Here is an 8,212-nt window from a genome sequence, read left to right on the forward strand (position 1 = left end):
GCGGAGATACTGTGCTGAGTAATTTTGATTTACTTGCACCTCCTCGCGTTGTGTTCTTTTCAGGGACAAGTCGGGTCTTATGTGAATTTGTAATAATGTTAGTGACTCAAGAACGACGCCGCACTCGTCACGGGGCCTTTTGTATAATCTAAAGTGAAACAGTAAAACGTGAAACATGGGGAGTATTTTTCGTGTTCAATTTCTGAGAGTGGAGGGACATTTAGGGAACATTCAGGCCTGGCATTAACACCACTCCTGAGAGACCCTCTCATACACCAGGAGGCGCCGCATAGATTTGTGTCTGAAAACTTCAATCTCGTCCTAAATGTGACCTCCGATCCGACCGTGCTCAGAGACGGTCTGAAGACGTGCGCGTCCACATCCACATCCTGAGCCGCATGAACGCAATCTGTGCCATTTGACCCCCAAACCTCTAAAGCTGAGATATAACATCATTTTCCAGCGAGTTTCCTTCTAAATCCTCATCTCAGCGGGTGAGAGATGCCAAGATAAACCCGAACCTCCACTTCGCCCTCGGTTGAAATTGACTGAAGGCGAAAACAGTCTCTTTAGCCTTTTTATTATTTTCTTATGATTCTGGGTTTGTGGAATTTTTGATATTTTAAAATATGTCATGTACTGTGCTTAACAAATGTATTAGACCACCACTCAAAGCCACTGCAGCCCTTAAATGAACAGCACTGGTAATTATCAAAATCATTTTTTATGTTTCTGTAATGGTTTAAACACCAGTATGTAGACGCTCTTTAGCCTAAATTACATTTTTAATGCTAAAATATAATAATTATTGCTATCCATGAATTTTAAAATGTACAATTTCACAGAAAATTGAAAAGATAGTGTGTTCCTGAACAGAAACATTAGTTTTAATGGTTGAATGTTATGCTTCTCAGAGAAGAAGTCCAGTGAGCCGGCTCAAATTTAGACACGTTTCTGAAAGATTTCGCTTTTACGACAGGCGGTCTAATAAACTTGTACGTCACTGTGTAAAACAGTTATGTTCTTTACCTTAAGACTACACAATCATGAAGTCCACATTATTATGCTTTCAATTTAAGGTCTCTCCACACAATTTTGAGCAATTTCCTTCTGTTTGGGATATGTGTTATTTTCCTAATAAATCTGTGAGTGTATTATAAATGACACCCGGTGGTCTAGTGGTCCCTGGTGGTCTAGTGGTTAGGATTCGGCGCTCTCACCGCTGCGGCCTGGGTTCGATTCCCAGTCAGGGAACATACGTTGGGAATTTCTCTGTGAGATGAATAAAGTATCTATCTCAACTGAAAAACTTTGCTTCTTATGACTGATTAAAGAATAACTACATTGTTTAATTGGAGTTAAACAATGTGAATGGGGACATTTTTGGACTTAAGGTGCTCAGAAGGTAGTTCTTTTTTCAATGTGACACTATAGAAAAGGAGGCAAGTTTCCTCCCAACCACTAGGGGGTGTATTTCATTTCCTATATTCTACCTGAGGCTCACACCGGCCCAGAGTCATGCTGGGTTATTTGAGGTCACCTGTCTATTGACTCAGGTGTTGCCGACCGAAAGGCTCAAACAGTTTTCTATTGTGCTCGGGTTTAAGTTTAAAAATCACTGATATCATTTCAGACACTAAGCAAGCATCTGGTCGTGATTTATACCTGAGTGCAAGTAAAAACAAAACAAAACAATACACTACCAGCTAACAATCGGCAGCCAGTAGCAGGTCCAGTACAGTGCAGGACTGAGTCGCTGCAATAATAATGTCAAATTTGAGAGAATGCACTGACTCTGTGGTTGTAAATCCACCCTCTAAGCTCAGTGCCATTAGCTTCAGTTCAACGTAGGGCCCCCCAGAGTCTCTTTTGCCCAGGGCCCCCAAAGTCTCATGAACACCCCTGTCTCTTAGGCTCATTTGCGAGGTAAAGAGACACTAAAGTGTTGCTCCCGGCCCCCGCAGTGCATCCTACAGCTCAGTATAGCCGCCCGCACTCCCTGATGCCGTGTGTCGTTGCACGGTGTTGTAATCATTAACTGCTGCAGGGAGGACAAGCACTTTCCCACTTATGATGAAACTTTTGCAGTTTTCTTTTTCCTTTCTGGAGAAAGTTTTTAAAAGTCAGCCGTCTCACATCTCACTGTCATACTGTTTCAGAAAAAAACAAACAAAAAACAACACCTTTAGAAATACCATAGAACCTGCTGTCCTTTCAGTAATTGAGAGTGCCCACATTCTTTCTTTTCACCCACCCACTGCCCTCCCATCGCTCTTTCTGAATCAATAAAAAACACAACACCTTTAACTTTAAGCATCCGCGTGCTGAACAACATGGCCAACAGGTGCGTTTGGTTCACTAAAGCAACCAAAGGAATGTGAGCGCTGACGAAAAGATATCTTTGTTATATTTGTCCTCTAGATGCCAAAGAACTCGGTGCTTTGTCACACATGTTATTTACCACTCAATGCAGGTTGAAATGAAAGACATTGGATATAGTTGTGGCACAAGGGCCTTTCTGCATGGAGTTTGCATGTTCCCCCCCCCCGTGTGTGCGTGGGTTTTCTCCAGGTTTCTCCAGTTTCCTCCCACAGTCCAAAAGGATTAGGTCAAAGGACACTCTGAGTGTGAGAGTGAATGGTTGTTTGTCTCTATGTGTCCCTGTGATGGACTGGCGTACCCCGCCTATCGCCCTATGTCAGCTGAGATTGGCGGAGGATAAAGTGGTAGAAGATGGATGACATGGATGGATATAGTTGCAAAAATGGAGCAGTTTCACCAGAAATTGCAAGGGGGCAGTGTAGCCAATAGTTCAAGAAGGATAAGTAGAGGGCAGGAAGTAGAAACCTTGACATTCATCCATTTGTTTTCTACCGCTTTATCGTCCACATGAGGGTGGAGGGACAGGCCGCCAGTCCATCGCATGTCAAATGTATAGAGCTGACTAATTATTCGCCGTCTAATTTAACCTCTGAGTGTTTTTTGTTTTTGGACTATGAGAGAAAAGCTGCGCACACACGGGAAGAACATGCAAAATAACCAGGATTTGAACCTGACGACCTTCCTGCTGTGAGGCAACAGTGCAATCCACCACTGGTAAGAAAATGATCAACAAAAGAGATACACCTACTACATGCTGTTATCATTAAGAATGTTTATTTCTGTCTATTTTAAGTGGGAGACCTTTGGAAACGTGAGAAAGACACAGCATTGAAGGAAAAGTCAGGGTTCAAAAAACCAGTTTGGCTGCAATGTTTGAATTTAAATTTCACCGTATTTATCGTTTTGTCACATTTTTTCTGGGGGCACGGTTTGTCACCCTCGCACTGTTGATAAGAAACTCACGGGCTACAGTTTACTCATGTTGCCGGGGAAGCCGCCCTTCCAAATAAATGCACTCGGATGCGCGACACGTCGTATTTACCACTTCAGAAGTTTCAACCAGGAGCTTAACAGAGTGACTTGAAGGCAGCATTAAAAAAAAGATCAACTCTCTCTCTCTCTCTCTTTCCACACGACCACAAACTCAGCACAGAATATTCCTGTTCTGGGTCTTGGATTATAAAATATACCATCTGCTGTGCGTACACGCTGTTCTCCTCTCACAGTCAAACTAAAGGGAGAGTGTGCGAGACATTTTCCTCAGTTTGAATATGTTTGGATTTAAAACAACACCTGAAGTTTGAAAGATTATCAAGCGCTGTGAGTTGGCTCTCGCACTTCCAGGCCCAACGCGCTGCCAAGCGTCTGGATTTGGCTTTTCCAACATTATTCAGCTCCAAAAAAAACAAACCAAAACAGAACTGTCCATCAAAACGTCTTCATGTTTCTTTCTTCTGGTGGACATCAGACGTCAGCGGCGTGTTTGAGTCCTTGGCTACGAAACGCGGAGCGTGGCGCACAAGCTGTTTGGACGAGTGAAGGGAGCAGCTGAGATGAAGCTGCAGGGACACAGTTATGATTATGTGATAATCAACATGAGTTTGAAGCGTGTCACGACGGATGGCACTGTAGCTTCTATACGGCAATTCTTTTTTTCTTTTTTATAGATAACACACAGTTTTTAACACCCAAACTTTTCCGAAAAGAAAAGTTTTCTGTCACTAAAGAGAGACGTGGACCACCAGATGTTTTCTCAAGCATCAAATGATCAGTCAGCGTCATAGTTTCCTATGCTCCTGGGATGTCAGAGTGCTTTTTTTGTATTTATTTGAGAGAAAGATATTTAAGCCCTAATGGGACAATTTTCTCTCTTATTTTATTTATTTGCTCTCAGAAACACCAGATGTGAGGTGGAGTCTAGTTTCCCTCTGAGAAGCTCGGGGACCTCTCTGCACCTTAAACCCAAACCTCTGCAGTGCAGGCGTTTCTTTAAAAACATCACTCAGTGAATTTTCATTTTACGGGTGAACTGCTCCTCTGGGGAACGACTCCGCGCAGTGTCCGTCGTCCCCCCCCATGCTCCCCCTCCCCCTCAACAACAAACCCCATAAACTGGTTCTCCTTATGCGGTGATTGACAGACACCTCTCACCCTCTGCTCCATTGCGTTTAGAGACTGAAAGATTATCTACCAAGTGCCCAAGACCATATTTTTTAAGACCATGCCCTTCTGTGTTATTCCCACTTCCCCCACAACCACCTTCTCTTCCACTATGAAAACACACAAATCCACGTTTAAACCATCGTCAGATCTAGACCAAGGTTATAAAAGTTTGGGATTTTTCATTAGTTCTAGTTCCTTTTTAACACCGAGTGTTTACACAAGTGCACTTTGCATTACCATAATTACGCGATTATGCAAAATTTCAAATTTAACACACAAAATCTGGTGTTTGTGTGCAACTACAGTGTTTTTTTTCTGAAATAAATCTTTTCGTTTTTCTTCATTTGAAATTGTTAATACACAATTTTTAACATCCAGTAAATTGTAAATAACTGCCAGATATTGAAAGTTATTCTATAGCGTTAGAATAAGCACAAAAAAAAGTCCAGACGGACATTTTGAGGCTTATGTGTTAAAGGTTTGAAATTAGTTAATTTTAATTAGTTTCAAGAGCAAATTTGCTATTTTTTATTTATTGTAAATGCTTTGTTTTAGTTTAGTTTTTATTAGTTTAAGTGTTCATTTGAGTTTTTTATAATATGGAGTATTTGCTAGATGCAAGATTCAACAAGGTCATAATCAGTGTTGTATCATAAAAACCCAGTAAAAGATGCCATTTAAAAAGTTTATTAGGACACATGAACAACCATCCTTGAGTCAAATATATCATACTGCTGAGGTTGGATATAGTTAGTGTGCAGTTAGGTAAAAAAAATATACCCAGGCACATATGAACATAACAACACAATTAATAATAATGATGATAATGATAATACTAAATAACCCTCATAAGCCACATCACATTGCTTGTGAGTCTTGGGAGTTCAATCTGAGGAAGGTTGGATTCACTCAGATGAACCCACTCAGCCCAAATAACGACAAAATGAATGTTGTGCTTAACCTCCACATCCTTATGTGCCACACTGTGAACAAAAACGAATGAAAAACATTGTATTATGAATGAATGAATAATGACAAGGCCGTTTCAAATAAAACCTTTCAAAAGAGTAAAAATAAACACACTTCATATGAACTTGGACCAAAACATTTGGAACATGAAATTCTCAATATTTTCGTTATTTCGTAAAGCTAAACAGGCACACATGTGTGTGTGTGTGTGTGTGCGCGTGTGTGTGTGTGCCAGTGTCAGTGCTAATGTGCGCTGGTTGTGTGGATCACAGGAACACAGAAGTAAATAACTCGGTGGGTGTTCAGGGGCCCGGCCCGGCCTGCACTCAGCTACGCCCGTGATTTATCACGCTGTCTGCAACGGAGGAGGAGATGAAGGGATAGATGGATGGATCGATGGTGGGTCGGATGGTGGAAGGGGAAAGGTGAAGGCAGGCAGTGAGGAGAGGTGATTGAAGAGCCAAGGCCAGGGGGACGGCCCAGTGCAATCTGTATACGAGGCAAAAACATGAATATACTGTATATATATATATATATATATATATATAGAGAGAGAGAGAGAGAGAGAGAGAGAGAGAGAGAGAGAGAGAGAGAGAACAGTTGATTTGTGTGCGTGTTTTCTTATTTATTAGCACACAGAGGGTTAAACAAACAAACACACACACACACACACACACACCGACAGTGCAGCTGTGCACTGAGCTGACCTGTGAAGCCCAGGACAAAAATGAAAAGGCGGTTCACTACCTGTATGTATGTGTCAGTGCCTCGTACACTTTTAAAAAATCTCAACATGTTCTGCCAAAGAGTGAACTTCCCTTCAGCAATGGTTGCATTTTAACCCTCAGGGCCGGTTCTAATATTAGTCGCACTCATACCGCTAAGCACAAAAAATTTGCTTTTTAAAAGCAAGTTACAGTATAAGAAAATATATTATTATAGTCTACTTTCGTTCAGCCACATATGACCTAATTATTTTTAAATTTTTAAAGATTTTAACCCCTTAAACGCCAGGCGTTTGTTATGAGGCCATGTTTTTGCATGAAAAAGAAATAATATATAAATTATTTTCAATATACTACATGCAAACTACATTTTTTTGTCTTGCATTATTACAACCTGGGATATGTCATTGAGGGGTAGGTGGGAAATAGTAGAAATAGTTTTTTTGTTTTCTAGCCAAAAACGGCGCCATCTGGTGGAGAGTAGTAAAAATGATCAACTTTCAAGGCAATAGTCAAGATGTAATAAGATGCATGTACTAATAAGGAGGGCCAGATTTGATCATGTGAAGATCATGTCAAGGCCAATGGTCCCTTCAGACAAACAAATGTACTGTTTTATAATAATTTTATTTACAGTATATTCTCACAATTATCATTTTTAAATAGCAATGTAGCCAAATCTAAGCCACGCAGGAGTGAACAAAAAATATTCTGCAGTCAGATAACATAACAGGAGGTGAATGCATGAATCTGTCTGTCACAGCTGGGAAGCAAACCCAGGTCTCTGGTTTCAAAGCACAACTCCTTATCAGCTGACTCAATGGGGATGACACATGACCAGGGCCAGTGTTCTGTCCCTGGCAATAAATGATAGATTTTAACTTTGGACATGCCAGCTTTAATGGAAGTGAGATCAAAAAATTGCAGTTTGATTGGGACATTTTTTGCGCTTAAGGGTACGAGTGTAACACTTGTTTGTACACAATGTAATTTAGCCTGGAAATAAAAGCAAGCCAAAATATTATCAAAAAACGAAGAATGAAAAGCTCCTAAAATGGGTTAGATATGTTTTTGTGTTTTCGAGCGTTAACATTACTGGATATTTCACTCCAGAAAGACAAAAAAATACGGAAAATAAAGCTGTCATTTCTGTTTGCAGATGTAGATGTTATTTTTCCTTCTCTTCCCTCAGGTTAATAATTTCCCAACCTCAGATTTATCTTCCTTCAAACTCTTGGGGGGAATCCCGACCCTGTGAACCGCAGGTTTACCGTCCTGCGGGAGTGAGACTGCACAGAGCGGTAATACATGAATTTAAGGCTGAATTATTCAAAACCTCTCCCCAGCCTGCTGACTCAGTGAAATGTAAAGAATAAAGAAATAGCATTTACTTCTGCCTGGTTTGGTCTAAGCAGATGCCTTTTACTTGTGTGGTGCGTTGTTTTCAGTCAGTGAACTGTATTTTTACACGTCATCTCATGTTCCCTCACGCCCTTTTTTCCCATCACATCTGACACGTTCATGTCCTCTCTCTCTCTCGACCTTCTTCGTTTTCTTGTACCTGACAACGTGTCCCAACCACCATTACTGTCAGCGCTGTAATCATGTTAAATACCCCGTCGACCTCGAGGGTGACTTTGTGCATTAACGTGACGGAGATAAACACCTTTATATATACAGCACTTGGCATACGAGTTGATATAAAGTGATTGTGATTTTGTTTACAACATCATTACAGCAGGAGGAATTAATTTACTCCGTTTACTCTACAGAGCCAAACAGGCCTGGAGCCAAGGCTCACTCATTATTTATGACACCCCCCCCGCCCAAAAAAAAATGACATTTATGCCATGTGATGGTTTCAAGTGCATAGTTATTTTTTAATTAATCTGCTTTTCTTGTCTCTTTCTTTTTTTTTTCAAGTTTGAGCATGTTTAATGACAACATTAGCATACAGCTGCAGTAAATCTTCA

At 40.8% G+C, this 8,212-nt stretch overlaps 1 non-coding gene across 1 annotated transcript; it reads left to right on the top strand.

Moving 5' to 3' along the window:
* The first annotated feature begins 1,182 nt into the window (after positions 1 to 1,182).
* trnae-cuc (transfer RNA glutamic acid (anticodon CUC)) lies at positions 1,183 to 1,254 on the top strand. The gene has a single exon. It is a non-coding gene; the product is annotated as a tRNA-Glu (tRNA).
* The last annotated feature ends 6,958 nt before the right edge of the window (positions 1,255 to 8,212 follow it).

The sequence above is a fragment of the Solea solea genome, chromosome 20, assembly GCF_958295425.1.
Source record: "Solea solea chromosome 20, fSolSol10.1, whole genome shotgun sequence".
Classification (NCBI taxonomy): Eukaryota; Metazoa; Chordata; class Actinopteri; order Pleuronectiformes; family Soleidae; genus Solea; species Solea solea.